Below are 16115 nucleotides of genomic sequence, written 5' to 3'. Positions count from 1 at the left end.
CTGGTGCCAGAAAAGGGATGAGCCATCACGGTGCTCAGCCGGCAATCCCCTGTTTTGTTCCTTGCTGGGTCCTGCTAAATATGCAAGCAGAAAATTTTTTTCCACCCCCAGAGCAGTTTCTAGATGTGCTACCTTGGCCAAAGCAAGCTGCTAATTAACATGGGTGAGAAATGCCCAGATGATACCATCAAAGGCCATTAAAGTACCCCCAGCTGGTTGTGGGTGTTTGTTTTGCTTCCCATCAATTCTGCTCAGAACGATGACAGTACCCGGCCAGAGTAGGAGCCACACAGGGCAGGGTGGGTCTGGGGAAGGCAGACACAGCTGGGAGTGGTGAAGTTCCCTCACACAGAGGAACGGACTCAAGATGAGCTCCTCTATCCTCCTGTACTTTCAGACTTGCAGTGCCCAGCTGCTCTCTCCCTGCTCTGACTTACACACTTGCTCCCAGGAAGGGGTTTTCAGTAAGTCATTTACACATTAGTATGAATTTCAGTATTCCCAGGGGCCTCCGGTTTCATCATGGAATAAAACTCTTTATTCTCTTCCCTTGAAATCCTACCATGTGTGTGTGTGGGGGGTCCTTGGCCTTAAATGAGAAAATGGGAAGGAGTTCTAATTCTGTTTTAGCCATTCCTGGGCTCAGCTACCCACATTCCCAAGATCAGAACCTTCTCTACTCTCTGAGTTCAGCAGCGTATGTATTCACCTTTATTTCTCATTAAGGAAACCTGAGTAAAAGCATGAAAAGCTCTTCTCTATCTTTAAAAGAGAAGGATTTAGAGAGTAAAAAAAAAAAAAAAAGTGTTAAACTGATAAAAAGAAAAAAAAAAAGACACAGAACTCAGAAGTCCTAAAGGAAAAGATGGGCAGATGTGACAACACAAACCTCCTTTGCAGGGCAATACAGCATCAACCAGAGCTTGCGAGCTGGTGTCCTGTTGATCCAACCCAGCCCAAACATGGCTGTCTCTTCTAGTGCTTAAAGTTTTTTGAATGAGTTGCCAGCATCTTAAAACTGGAAGTTTTCCCATAAAAGTCCATATTTCCAGCATCTCGTGAAGAATCAGAAGATCTGGCACACTGGTTCCCAGCAGAGGCATGTGCTCTCCCCGGCCTGCCATGGCCTCGGAGCCTGCTTCACTTATTCACATCGCTTGCCTCGCCTGCAGCAGATGCCTGTGATGGGCCGTAAACAAAACAAAAAAAAGCAAAAGGTGCTTCAGGAGAACATGTTTGCAACACATCCAAGGAAAAGTTAATATCCATTATATATCAATAAGAACCCCACCAACGGTTCAATGGAAGAATGGGGGAAAGTATAAACAGGTAATTCATAGAGAAAGAAATTCAAACAGCCAATAAACGTGAAACGTACTCAACCTACGGGTGATTAGGAAAATGCAAATGAAAATGAGAAGATACCTTTTTGCCAAAGCCATCAAATTGGCAAACAATCAAAAAGCTTTCTAGCACTGCTGTTGGCAAGGATGTGGGGAAAGGAGAGCTCGTGTGTGTTGTTGCTGAGCGTGTAAATTGGTGCAACCTTTGTGGAGGGTGAGTTGGCAGCTCCGATCATTAGTTTAAATACATGTACCTTTAAAGAAATGCAGGTAAATTTTTATTGAAGTAGAGCATGCAGGGAGAAAAGGATGCAAATCCTGAGTGTGTGGCTGAGACACTGAACGCACCCAGGTGACCGCTGCAAAGGGGGAAAGAGGATATTATCAGTACACAGAAGCCCCCCTGCGCCCTTTCTCAGTCAGTAAGTCTCCCCGAAGAGAACCACTATCCCAACTTCTAACAGGATTTGACTGTTTCTGAACGTTCCGTGAATGGAATTATGTAGTATATATTCTTTGGTGTCTGGCTTCTTTCACCGAATATTATATACTTATTTTATTTTATTTTATTATTATTTTTTTTATGATGCTGTTTTTAAAAAAATTTATTTATTTATTTATTTATTTATTTATTTATGGCTGTGTTGGGTCTTCGTTTCTGTGCAAGGGCTTTCTCTAGTTGTGGCGAGTGGGGGCCACTCTTCATCGCGGTGCGCGGGCCTCTCATTATCACGGCCTCTCTTGTTGCGGAGCACAGGCTCCAGACGCGCAGGCTCAGTAGTTGTGGCTCACGGGCCCAGTTGCTCCGCGGCATGTGGGATCTTCCCAGACCAGGGCTCGAACCCGTGTCCCCTGCATTGGCAGGCGGATTCTCAACCACTGTGCCACCAGGGAAGCCCTTATTTTATTTTTTAATCGAAGTACTGTTGATTTACAAAGTTGTGTTCATTTCTGCTGTACAGCAAAGTGACTCAGTTATACATATATATACATTCTTTTTTATATTCTTTTCCATTATGGTTTATCCCAGGACATTGAATATAGTTCCCTGTGCTATACAGTAGAACCTTGTTGTCCATCCATTCTATATGTAATAGTTTGCGTCTAATAACCTCAAACTCCCAGTCCATCCCTCCCCCACAAATATTATATTTTTAAACTTCACCTATGCTGTTCTGTGAAGCAGAACATTCACTTTCGTTGCTGTATAGCATTCCATTGCGTGGCTAGACGGAACTTTATTATTCTGTTGTATTGATGAAGAATACTTGCGTTGTTTCCAGTTTGGGGCTATTGCAAATAGTGCTGCTAAGGAACATTCTTGCATGTGACTTCTGGTGCCCATAGAAACACATTTCTGTCGGGTATACAGTTAAGCCTTGAACAATATGGGGGTTAGGGGCGTGGGCCCTCCACACAGTTAAATCTATCTATAACTTAGAGTCGGCCTTCCAGATATATATGTTTCCTCTGTATTCACGGTTCCAAATCCGAGGATTCAACCAACCCGTGTAGTGCTGTAGTATTTACTATTGAAAAAAACCCGCCTATAAGTGGACCCGAGCAGTTCAAACCCCTGTTGTTCAAGGGTCAACTGTATACCTCTTGACACCGCTCACACTAGGAATCTATTTTACAGAACCCCCTGAGAGAACAAGACTTCATGTCCAAGGCTGTTTATTATAACATTAAAAAAGAGTGCGGTCAACCTCTGTGTTCATTAATAACGATACGGTTAAAAAAAATGATGCAATGCTTCCCTGTGACTTGAAATAGTATGCAGCTCATAAAAAAGAGAACGAGCTCCATAGGTGGATTCTGACATGGAAAGGTGCTCACACATCGTCAAGTGAAAAACAAAATCCTGCAAAAAAAATTGAGTATAGTACGATTCCACTTTTTAAACTAACAAAAGATAAAACAGACCTTTACATGCGGAGATGTGTGTCCATTATATCCGGAAGGACTTTTCACATATGAACTAGAGAAGGGAAAGGCAGTGGGGGGAGGGGGAGGAAGGGGTGAGATTTTATGTATATTCTATACATCTCAAATTCATCTACTTTTCTCCATCCTCATTGCCGCTGTCCTATACTAGGCCACCATAGCTCTGGTGTTGAAAACACAATGGTCTCCTTACGGGTTCACCTCTCAAGTCATCTCTGCCACCATCAGGAAGGTGGGGACTCAGGGGACGGCGCATGGAAATGTTGGCCTCAAGACTCAAGGGTACACTATTGTAGCGGGGTCAGTAAGGCTGCCCGTGACACTGCCCATCAAGTGAAGAAAGAATCTTGCAAAAAAGTAGGTAGGGTATAATCCCATTTTTTTTCTAAATAAAAATTTTCAAGTTAAAACAATACAAGTGAATATATATATATGCATTAGAAGATTTGGAAGCCACGGCCAGCGTAATATCTCATTATCTGCAAAGCAGGTGACAGGCCAGTGTTCCCCCAGGAACAGCTGTACCGTGGCACCCTAGTGACCTTCCATGTATCCACACGGGTCACAACACAGGCAAAGCTTGAACCACAGCTAATCTTCATCTTGGCGGAACATGAGAAGATGGAGGTCTGTGAGGAGTGCTCTGAGGCCATCTTCCATTCATCTCCCATGTTAGTCAGCTCAGACTGTCATGCACAGCACCACAGACTGAGTGGCTTACACAACAGAAATTTAATTCCTCACGGTTCTGGAGGCTGGAAGTGCCGGATCAAGGTGCCGGCAGAGTTGGTTCCTTCTGAGGGCCAAGAAAGAAGGATGGGTTCCAGGCCTTTCCCCGTGGTTTATAGATGGCTGTCTTCTTCCTGAGTCTTTACATCATCGTCTCTCTGTGTCCTAATCTCCTCTTCTTGTAAAGACACCGATCAGATTGGATTAGGGCCCACCCATATGATCTCACTTTAATGTAATTACATCTTTACAGGCCCTGTCTCCAAATACAGTCACGTTCCGAGATACTAGGGATTAGGATTTCAACATATGAATTTGGGGTGGGGGGTGGGATATAATTCAGCCCATAACACCCCCCTATCTGCTCTGGGAGGCTTTCAGGGGATGGTTTCTCATCACCTCCTGGGTTCTGATGAGCTAGGAAATTTTCATACCACCCCCCTCAAGATAGAGCTTGTACAAAACTGCCTAGTTTTATATTTTTATACTGCCAGTCTAGAATCGGCCCATCAGGCCCATTTTGTTTTGATGTCATCCTTTTTGGGGTGAGGCAAACACCCAGGGAGCTGGCACCTCTGACCAATCTTCCTTTCACTGTTTATGTAAGTAAGAAACTGTCCAAATCTGAGAGTGGCTCACTTCATCTTTATCAGCCAAGGCAGCCAGGGCTTGGCCTTTGGCTTTCCTAGAAAGCCTTGTGTGTGCTTGACAACAGACACTGGAATGTGTTGCAAAAGCAAAAACAAAAATCTTGCTAACAGAGGTGGGAGAAAGGGAAACAAGAAGGATGGCTCCCAATTCTGTGTTCCTCCCACACATCCGGCACCCGGTGCTCTTATGCGGGGATGACCCAGGCCTCCCCACCCCAGTCTCTCGGTCACCTGTATTTGCACTTGCTTGCCATTTAGAAAATGAATTAACGAAAGATAAAATGCATGCACTGAAATATCTAGAAGAATTTTTTACATATGAACTGATGGCATCAATAATCCTCGGGGAAGGGATTTTGACACTTCATGCGTATTTTATACGACGGGCCTCAGAGGACACAGGTGACCTGCCAGAGGTGGGAAGGTTGGCCTCTGACAGGCAAAGTCGAGTCCATTCACAGTTAACATCCTGTACAGGAATCATTACTCTCAACTCTTTCCCCAACAAATAGAAGTTTAGCTAAAGAAATCAAAACCATGAGGAGAGACTACTTCACACCCATCAGGATGGCTATTTTCAAAACCCAGAAAAAACAGAGAATAACAAGTGTTGACGAGGACGTGGAGAAATTGGATCCCTTGTGCACTGCTGGCCGGAATGTAAAATGGTGCAGCCACTGTGGAAAATAGTAGCCAGACACAAAAGGACAAGTGTATGATTCCACTTATATGAGGTGCCTAGTGTGGTCAGATTCATAGAGACAGAAAGTAGGATAGTGGCTGCCAGGAGGAAAGAAGGAGTCAATGTTTAATGGGTGCAGAGTTTCAGTTTGGGAAGATAAAAATGTTCTGGAGCTGGATGGTGGTGATGGTTGCCCAACAATGCACATGTCTTTAATGCCACTGATCTGGACTCTTCAAAAAGGTTAAGATGGTAAATTTTATGTTATGTATATTTTACCACAATAAAGAAAGAGGACAGTGCTCGCTTCAGCAGCACATACGCTACAATTGGAACCATACAGAGAAGATTAGCGTGGGCCCTGCACAAGGATGGCACGCAAATTCGTGAAGCACTCATTTTTTTTTAATGCAGAAGAAATATGAAGACTAGAATAAAAATTTCCTGGGGGAGGGAGGGATAAATTAGGGGTTTGGGATTAACAGATACACAGTATTATATATAAAATAGATAAACAACAAGGACCTACTGTATAGCACAGGGAACTACAGTATCTTGTAATAATCTATAAGAGAAAAGAATCTGAAAAACAACGAGTGTGTGAGTGTGTGTGTGTGTGTGTGTGTGTATGTGTATCACTGAATCACTTTGCTGTACACCTGAAACTAAACTAAACTAATATTGTAAATCAACTATACTTCAATTAAAAAAATAAAAATTTCCTGGTATCTGAAAACCTAGCTCACCACACGCACACACAAAAAAACAGTATAAAAAAGGATCTCTTCTAAAGTAAACTTTATACTCCATACACACACAAAAGTTTAGCTCAAGATTTGAGAGGCTTTGCTGCCTGGAGATGGAATTTAAGAAAGACACCAGTTTCCTTGTTGCAGTTTTGCACGTGTTGAGAGAGGGACTGGCTTCAGCCACCTGCGAGCTAATGGCCAGAGAGACTCCCCAGGCGGGGATGGTCCTGAGCCAGGGAGGCTGGACACACCGTGGGCATGTCATTTCCCTTCTCTCTCTTCTCTGTCTACAGCCTGGGTCAGAGGACACAGGGTTAAAAGCTGAGACACGCAAAGCCTTCCTCAAATCCTCTCTGTCTCTCCCCACCCTCCTCCCATCGCATTTCTTCTGTGGAACCTTCCACGAACTCTTCCTTCCCCGAACTGCTGGAACAGTTATTCATTCCATATGTGTCTTTCAGCGTGTCTGACTTACTGTTTAATATCACGAGCCGACTTTGCACGGGTGTGTGTCTTCTGGCCCCAACTAAACTAGAAGTTGCCCGAAGGTAAAGACTGATGCTTAGCCTCCCTTGGATCTCTTTAGCTCTCCCATCAGTGTCTAGTGCAGAGGAAGCGGCATGTACATCCAGACGATGGAATATCGCTAAAGCGCTAAAGAGAGATGAGCTGGCAAGCCATGAGAAGACGTGGAGGAAGCGGAAATGCTGATTACCAAGTGACAGAAGCCCATCTGAAAAGGCTACCTGCTGGATGAGTCCAACTACTTGACATTCTGGAAAAGACAAAACTATGGAGACAGTCAAACGATCAGTGGTTGCCAGGGGTTGAGGGAGAGGGAGGGATGAATAGATGGGGCACAGAGGATGTTTAGGGGGTGAAGCTATTCTGTATGATACTGTAACGGTGGATGCATGACATTAGGCATTGTCACAATCCACAGAATGCATACAACAAAGAGTAAACCCCAATGTAAACTATGGACATTGGTTAGTAATAGTGTATCCATATGGAGTCATCAATATTGAACCAATATTCTAATGCAAGATGTTAATAATAGGGGAAACTGGGGGTTGTATATGGGAACTCTATACCATCTGCCCAGTTCTCCTGTAAACCTAAAACGGCTCTAAAAAAGAAAATTTATTATAAATATATATATATATTTATGGAAAAGAATATGAAAAAGAATGTGTGCATATATATATATATATATATATATATATAAAAAACCGAATCACTTTGCCGCACAGCAGAAATTAACACAACATTGTAAATCAACTATACTTCAATAAAATAAAATTTTAAACTAAAAAAAAATTTTTTTATATATAGTTGGATAGTTGAGTGAATATTGGACCATCCACATGGACACATCCAGTTATGAGGGAGCTGGGAAGATTTACCCAGGCCTGACATTTTTCAAAATCCAGTGAAACATAGTTGGGAGTAAACGAAAGTTTCTTCTTGAAGCCAAAGAAGAAAAAATAGGAGATAAGCATTTATTTGTGAGTTAAAATTTACGCAGAAAGTTGCTAGATTTGCCTGTAGGTGTTTGTGTTTCTTTACATTTTGCCCTAACTAGTGTTATCATACTTTGTATTAAAATCAGAACTAATTTTGACAGAGAATCAAAGTGTCCTTAGTGGGTATCTGACATCCCCTTTCCAGGCCTTCTCCAGCCCAGACCTCTGAAGGGAAGGAACAGGCCACATATCACACGGCTTTGTTCAGAGAACGAAGGAAGGGAGTTAAAAACCAAATGAACAACATTACAGCAATATCACCTGCCTACCAAACAGTTTCTGGAAAGACAGTATTCAGGGAACTGCACTGCACAGAGAAACACAAAGGCTCTGATGTCAACAGATACTTGTCAAGAAAGTGCTTGACTGAAAGGCAGCGGGCAGGATGGTCATTCCAGGTGGTCATTTTGTTTCTGTAACAGCCCAGGGCAGGTCCACGGCAGTGGCCTATGTGAACTTCCAGAGCCTTCCTGCCCCTCCAAACCCACAATACAATGACATAAACAGGTTTAAAACACTTCTGTATTTCCCAAATATCTAGCCTTCACTATACTAAGCTTAATGTATCTGCAGCAAGAGCCACTAACTAATGTTATTTTGCTGGCATCCAGGGCTCATGACCTCACAGTGTACATGTGCAGAAAGGAGAGGCAACCGAGTGCCTCCAGCGGGTGGTCCTGACACTGGGTTTTGAGCGGGACTTTCCCACTGTTTCTGACTCCCAGGTAACTGCGTTTCTCAGCTTCACACCGCACCACGGTTCCTTCTTTCCTTTATCATACTCCCCCAGCAGCCCCCCATGCCAACTTCTGATTAGAGGCTGGAAAACAGGCCCTAGGAGGGAACTAATTACTTAAGTAGGGGACAGAGAGGCCCAGGAATGGCTTGGAACACTCTCCGTGCATCTCGAGGGTTATTGCTGCAGGCCATGGTGATTAGCAGTGTCTTAGGTCATGTTCTCCAGAAGGAGAGCCCCAGACATGGATTCTTGTGCGAGTGAATTATTGAGGGAAGGGCTCTCAGGAGACACAGGTAATGGTGGGAGGGAAGAAGAACAGGGCAGGGAAAGAAGCCAAGCAAAGGTGGAGATTTGGCCAAAGCCTAGCCTCAGCCTGATCCCCTGGAGGGAGGGGGGTAGGGGCAGGGGAAAAGGAGGCGGGGCAGCATCGCAGAGTCATTCATTCCCATACCTGACACAGGGGGTGGGCCTTTATATCTCCCATATCAGTCAGTCACCGACCACAGGCCACCTCCATGGGGGGCAGGGGGGCACATAAGCCCCAAGCCATCAGCTGTGGGCGAGGCTGTAGGGTGGAGGGCTGTTCCACAGAGAAGGCTGAAGCTGTGAGCTGCTCAGCTGGGATCAATGCAGGGCATCTGTCTAGACACCACCAGCAGCCACAAAGGGCTGCCCTCTAAAACAGAAGCAGGAGAGAGGTAAGGTAGAAACAAGAAAAAGCCTCCTGAGGTGGCAGGATTCTTTAGAAGTCCTTCCAGCTGCCTGTCATTAGAACAGATGGACAGGGAACGGCCTCAACTCAAGTGGATCTTTCTAGGCACATCCAAGCAGAATGTTTGTGCAGGTGCCCTCAGAACAGACCCAATCTGAGAACCACACACGTAATCCTGCTGTCAAACAGTAGCCTGAGACCTAAGGGGCTCCCCAGAAAGCTTCCAGAATAGTTTAGTTCTGACAACAGTGGCAACCTGTACAGATGTTACTCTGCCAGGTGCTGTTCTAAGCGCTTTATGTCTGTTACCTTCACTTAATCCTCACAACAACCATAGTAGTGAGGCATTATTATTGGCCATCCCCATTTTACACATGAGGACACTGAGGCCCAGAGAGGTTCATTAATTTCCCCAAGTTAACAGTTGGAAGTAGCAGAGCCAGGATTTGAACCTAGGTAGCCTGGCTCGGGAGGGCTACACCACCGTTCTACCGCCCCTGGCTGTCTAGCTGGAGTAGATGACGCTATAAGGCAGGAGACCACCACCGCGGATGCCTTCAAAGGAGCATGTTTATACATCAGAATCACCTGTGGGTGACTATTGCACTACAGAATCCAGAGTCTCATCCTGAACCTACTCGGAAGCCAGGGCTGAGGGCCAGGTGGAAATCTATACATTTAACAAGCCCCCCAGGTGTTCTGACACAGATGGCAACTCTGAAACCCCACAGTGATTCAGATTGAAAGAGTAGAGGCCAGGTTCAAATTCTAGCTCTTCCACTTTCTATCTGTGTGACCCTGGAAAAGTTCATTCACCTCTCTGAGCCTCAATTGTTCTCAAATCTAAAATAAAACTAGGGACTTCCCTGGTGGCACAGTGGTTATGAATCCGCCTGCCAATGCAGGGGACACGGGTTCGAGCCCTGGTGCGGGAAGATCCCACATTCCGTAGAGCAACTAAGCCCATGCGCCACAACTACTGAGCCTGTGCTCTAGAGCCCGCGAGCCACAACTACTGAGCCTGCATGCTACAACTACTGAAGCCCACGCGCCTAGAGCCCGTGGTCCGCAACAAGAGTAAGCCACCGCAGTGAGAAGCCCGCGCACCGCAATGAAGAGTAGCCCCCTCTCACCGCAACTAGAGAAAGCCTGTGTGCAGCAACGAAGACCCAACAGAGCCAAAAAAAAAAAAAGAAATTTTTTAGAAAAGCTTTTAAAATAAAACTAATACTTCTCCTATTAAGATTTTGTGACATTTAAACCGTGAGTTACTGTACATCTGGTATAATTCCGTGTATACACATTTAAAACTGTGTACATGTATATCTTACACATATACATAAATATTAGACAAAAACCAGACAGAATAAAGTAGTAAGGGTGATTATCTCTCATGAGATAAGAGGGTGGGATAAAGGGGGGTAGAGAGTGAGATGGGAAAGGCTTTCACTTCTTACTCCATGTATTAAATTTTAATTTTTTATAAAGAGAACATATTGGGGCTTCCCTGATGGCGCAGTGGTTGAGAATCTGCCTGCTAATGCAGGAGACACGGGTTCGAGCCCTGGTCTGGGAGGATCCCACATGCCGCGGAGCGGCTGGGCCCGTGAGCCAAAATTACTGAGCCTGCGCGTCTGGAGCCTGTGCCCCGCAACGGGAGGGGCCGCGATAGTGAAAGGCCCGCGCACCGCGATGAAGAGCGGTCCCCGCACCGCGATGAAAAGTGGCCCCCACTTGCCGCAACTGGAGAAAGCCCTCGCACGAACCGAAGACCCAGCATAGCAAAAATAAAAATAAATAAAGAGAACATATTAAAGTTTTGTATATGTAAAATGTATTTAATCAAAACCCAAAAGACTAAAGAGAATCATCTAGATAAGTGTCTGGCCCACAGTACGTGCTCAATTAATGGTAGCTGTTGGTCTTATCATCGTCCACAAACATTTGTTGAGTGCCTATTATGTGCGAGTCATCATATTTAGGCTGCATTGGGAGGCAGGGAAGCACAAAACAAAGTCCCTGCTCTCACATGCACAAAAAAACCCCCAAACGCCCAATGGCAGTGTTTACTTTGGGACCAATGAGTGCTATAGAAAAAAAAAAGCCTTTAAGAGTTGAAATGAGAGAGATCATTTCCAGCTGGCCTCTTCAGGGGAGGTGGGGCTCGCAACGAGGCATTGAGGAAAGGGGAAGATTTCAATAGGCAGAGAAAGGGGGAAAGAACATTCCAGTGGCAAAAAAAGAGCTTGGTTCAAAGGGCAGTGGGACTTGGTGGGCATGTGCAGAAGATGCTGAGCGGACATTTGGCCCCGCGCGGCCAGCCTGCGGGATGCAATCGTGCCGGATCCCAGGCAGGCCATCGCGGGCCTCCCCTCCCACAACTGAAATAACACAATCTCTGGCCCCATCCCTTCCGGTGCTTGGAATGGGGCCAAGATCGACTTTCTCAACGATTCTTGACCCTTGTGGACCAAATGTAGAACGGGAAGAGAAGCGGCCACAGAGATTGAAAAAAAAAGTGGATCCTCTCCCCCAGCTGCTGGGCCCAAGTATATGCAGGGCACATGCTGGGGATGCGGGTGGAGCCAGGTGGGGAGGTGCGTGGTAACGTGGGTCTGGGGGCGCCGTGTGTGTGTGTGTGTGTGTGTGTGTGTGTGTGTGTGTGTGTGTATGTGTGTGTGTGAACTGACGCGTGAGCATGCACGTCGTTCTGACAGGCGGCATTTCCTGTGATTGTGTGCTGTGATCTACGGGCCTGAGTTATGAGTGCAGTGTGTGCTAACCACATTCCTGAAGGCTAATCTTTCTGAGCCACTGAGGAGGACGCAGAGGGAAGCAGGAGCCAGCAAAATATCTGTCCACGGAACACACCCTCTGCCTTCCTAGGACTTCTGCTCGGGATGAGGGTCCCAGGGAGCGTGGGTGGCACCGGGAAGAGGCAGGGAAAGGTTCACACGGGGCACTGACGAGAGCAGGACCAGAGTTGCCCCTGCCTCAGCAAATACCACACCGCGGCTGTGCACCCGGCCACCTATAAAGCACCCTGATATCTTCCTGGATCTGGTGCCTGTGTGTCTATATACGCAGTGTGTATGTAGAGAGCTAGAGATAAACACTTTTTTAAAAAGTTAAAGCTTGATTAGCTGAACACCACGAGGCCCTGGGAAATTGAGTTTTAGAAAAAATTTGGATAATTGGAACAGCAGAGAATATCAAGAATGTTAAATACACAAGTCAGCTGAGCACACAAGAGTTTATGGCAAGCTCTGATTAAGACGAAGTTTCTGATAATCAAAGTTTTAAGGGCAGAGGCTCATTTGAATTTCTTCTGTCTAAAAGGGAGATTAGATATCATGTGCACAGAATATCTTGTGATATTTTCCATTCTTCCCAACCCCGGGTGAGTCACAAACATGCTTTTTTATGTATGTATTTATTTTGTAAAAAGTACTCTATCCTTTGGTCTGCCCCAAACTACCCCAAACAGGACTTGCCACAGATGTGTTTATCAGATTGTACTGCAAACGCTCGGAGAGGGCAAGTCTGCCTAACGTCTAAGTGATTTCAAAATCAAAGCCATCCCAGACACACCAGAAGCCTAAAGCAGCCAAGAGATAGGCCAAGTTTATAAACTTCCATAATATGTTTATTGCACGGATGGCAATTACCCAATATCCCTGCCCTCCTGGGTCTTAGATCAGAATAGTTCCACAAAAAGAAATCTGTGTTTGACTGCATTTAACCAGTCATAATTCCAGATGTCTGGAATATTCCAACACCAGGCGTGGGGATGGGGAGGAAGAAAGGAAGCTGTTGATCATTCGGCGACAGTCTTGTAGTCTGCGGTGGCGTGTCTAGTGGGGCTGCTTGTGCCGCTTCCTCTGTCCCTAAAGGAGAGGTGTCACAGGAGCAGTCATTGTATTTAGGGGAAGTGGCTGTCTCCAGCCACAGGCAGGCTTTTCTGTCCACCTCTGGAAACCCAATGTGTCACATCAGAGATATAATTTCTTAATGAAATGGCGAGAGTGTCCCTAATTTATGCCAGGACGGAAAACGCTGACGGGGCAGAAAGGACACTTGTTTCTGCTGTAACAGGGAGCACGTGTGGGCCACGTCACTCAGGAATGAATCAGATCAGCGTTCTGGGGCAGTCTGCTAAGAGAATTGCCTCCTTGCGAGCTCCTGTAAAGTGTTAAAGATATTTACTGTGTGCATACATGCCAGTCCATTCCAACCCTTTCATTGGAACGCAGACTTATGTGAGTTCAATCCTTTGTCCCAGACCCCTTCCTGAGCATGAGTAAGAAAAGTTGGATTGTGCTATAGAATCATCAGTGCGATTCATTCTGCCCTTTCCTCTAGGGCTTTTCTGGCAAACATTAAACATCACGAGGGACTTCCGTGGTGGCACAGTGGTTAAGAATCCGCCTGCCAATGCAGGAGACATGGGTTCAAGCCCTGGTCCGGGAAGATCCCACATGCCGCAGAGAAACTAAGCCTGTGCGCCACAACTACTGAGCCTGCATGCCACAACTACCGAAGCCCGCGTGCCTAGAGCCCGTGCTCCTCAACAAGAGAAGCCACCGCAATGAGAAGCCCGCGCACCGCAACAAAGAGCAGCCCCCGCTCACTGAAACTAGAGAAAGCCTATGCGCACAGCAATGAAGACCCAATGCAGCCAAAATATAAATAAATAAAATAAATAAACATCATGACACCCCCATTAAAGGGACGCGAAGTACTCATTTCACAGACGGTAAGACTGACACACAGGTTTTGCCTCCGTGACACCTTATAGCCAATGGGATAGATTTTTTTCCCTCTCCAGCAAAGCGGGTGTGAGATGCATTGATGAACTTTTAAAAATTTTATTGAGGTATAGTTGATTTAAAATGTTGTGTTAATTTCTGCTGTACAGCAAAGTGATTCAGTTATTCATATATATACATGTTCTTTTTCATATTCTTTCCCACTATGGTTTATCACAGGATATGAATACAGTTCCCCGTGCTCTACAGTAGGACACTATTGTTTATCCATTCTATACATAATACTTCGCATCTGCTAATCCCAAACTCCCAATCCATCCCTTCGCCACACCCCCTCCCCCTTGGCAGAGATGTGTTGATGAACTTAACCTAAGGCTTGGGTATGGTGTGGCCAAAGAGGTCAGGGCTTCTCCTGACGGTCGTGGGGCTGCGGCGGGGTCTGAAAGTCTGGAGCCTTTGTCTCCTGCTCAACACTGGGCCAAGAGTTATCAGTCATGGCCAGGTGCAAGAGAACTTTCTCTACGCCAGAAAGTCTCCAAAGTGGGGGCACACACACCCTAAGTGGTACACAAGACAATTCTTTGAGGGGTAGTGTTAATGGGTTGAATTATGTCCCCCTCCCCAAAATTCATATGTTGAAGTCCTAACCTCCAGGACCTCAGAATGCAACCTTATTTGGAGATAGGATCTTTAAAGAGGTAATAAAGTTAAAGTGAGATCTTTAGGGTGGGCCCTAAAAAATATGACTAGTGTCCTTAAAAAGTGGGGAAGTTTGGACAGAGATACACATAGAAGGAAGATGATGTGAAGAGACACAGGAGAAAGACAAGCCAAGAGGAGAGGCCTGGGAGAGCCTTCCCTCGCAGCCCTCAGAAGGAACCAACCCTGCCGACATCTTGATCTTGGACTTCCAGCGTCCAGAAGGGTGAGACAATATATTTCTGTTGTTTAAACCACCCTGTCTATGGTACCTTGTCACGGCAGCCCAAGCAAACTAACACAGATAGGAAGAAGATACTAGAACTTTAGAATTTCTGTTTATATCACTGTGGTGGTTTGGCTTATGGATCCTAATTCATCACCTGAATGGAACAGAATTAATACCATTTGCCATGTCACTTTGCAGTGCTTCCCACTGTGGGGGGGAATATACTCCTCCCATGCCAGTGATGTTGCACTTGACCAAAGGAGCATTAGTGGATGTGGCTTGTGAGCAGGGCTGTAAATGTGTTGTGTGGTGTGTGATTTGCCCTCTTGAGCTTCTGCCATCACTAAGAGAAGAACAGGTCCTAGGTGGCTACAGTCACATCAGCCTGGGCTCCAGACCTGCACAAAACCTGCAAGCTGGAACCAAGCCTGGCCAACCTGAAGCCTGAAGTCGCCCAGCCCAGCCAAGATCCATTAAGACCCCGCAGGACCAGGAGTGACAAAAAACCATAAATGCCTATCGTTGTAAGCCGCCGAGTTTCAGAGTGTTTGTTTTGTAGCATAATTGCAGGAAGAGTTGACTGTTACAATGACCAATATGCAACATGTAGATTGACCACATGGCCTCACTCAGGCTGAATGTCACTGCTCGGCATCCAGTGTGACAGGCAAGGAATGCCAAGGGAAGAGTGACAGTCTTGGAACTTGGCTGGCATCCGCCTCGCATGATTTTTCACCTCAGTAAATGGCCTGTTATGAGTGCCACGTCGAGTGATTTGCAAATTATATGATCTTGCTCTAACTAAACTAATCATCACAAAATGGGCAAGGGGCTTGAGATGTCTCCTCTAAAGAAACCATGGCTTGCAGATAATACTGTGAAAGCAACTATCAGCTAGGAAGGAACTGGCCAGCTCTGGGTTCCAGAGCTCTGCCAGCCCGATTAGGAGGAAACAACATGATCTGAATCAGATTTGACAAAGAGTATGTTTTAAAAATTTCAAACTTCAGAAGATCATCTGAGATGCAGATTTTCAACTTCTATTGTTAAGAATGGGCCTCGCACACATATATATGGCCTTATGCTCTTAGCAGAAAACATCAGCACATGAATGTGATTTGTAAGTAAATAAATATACTCAAAATGTGCAAAAAATGTTTCACTAATCGGGTCGAGACCACTTGAAAGTCGCTTGAAAGTGAGTCCAGCCTATCAAACTGATTTATTAACCTTTTGGGCGAGTTCATTGTTTTTAATGTTGAGGAATGATTAGGGTGCCATCAGTGAACATGGGAAAGACCCGTCCCCTCGAAGTGCAGTGTGCAGAACCCATGGGCTCTC

General features: G+C 45.6%; 1 long non-coding RNA gene and 1 other non-coding gene across 2 annotated transcripts in view; one reads left to right on the top strand and one right to left on the bottom strand.

Moving 5' to 3' along the window:
* Positions 1 to 895: 895 nt before the first annotated feature.
* The window catches only part of LOC130706388 (uncharacterized), a 56603-nt gene continuing 41383 nt past the window's right edge, over positions 896 to 16115 (bottom strand). The window contains exon 3 of the long non-coding RNA XR_009006667.1: positions 896 to 1179. This is a non-coding gene — a long non-coding RNA (uncharacterized LOC130706388). The remainder of the gene's footprint in view (positions 1180 to 16115) is intronic.
* Positions 5651 to 5757, top strand: LOC114237703 (U6 spliceosomal RNA). The gene has a single exon (XR_003623215.1). It is a non-coding gene; the product is annotated as a U6 spliceosomal RNA (small nuclear RNA).

This window comes from Balaenoptera acutorostrata, chromosome X (assembly GCF_949987535.1).
Source record: "Balaenoptera acutorostrata chromosome X, mBalAcu1.1, whole genome shotgun sequence".
Lineage (NCBI taxonomy): Eukaryota > Metazoa > Chordata > Mammalia > Artiodactyla > Balaenopteridae > Balaenoptera > Balaenoptera acutorostrata.
Note: the sequence above shows the minus strand (reverse complement) of the source record. Positions and strands in the feature narration are given on the sequence as shown.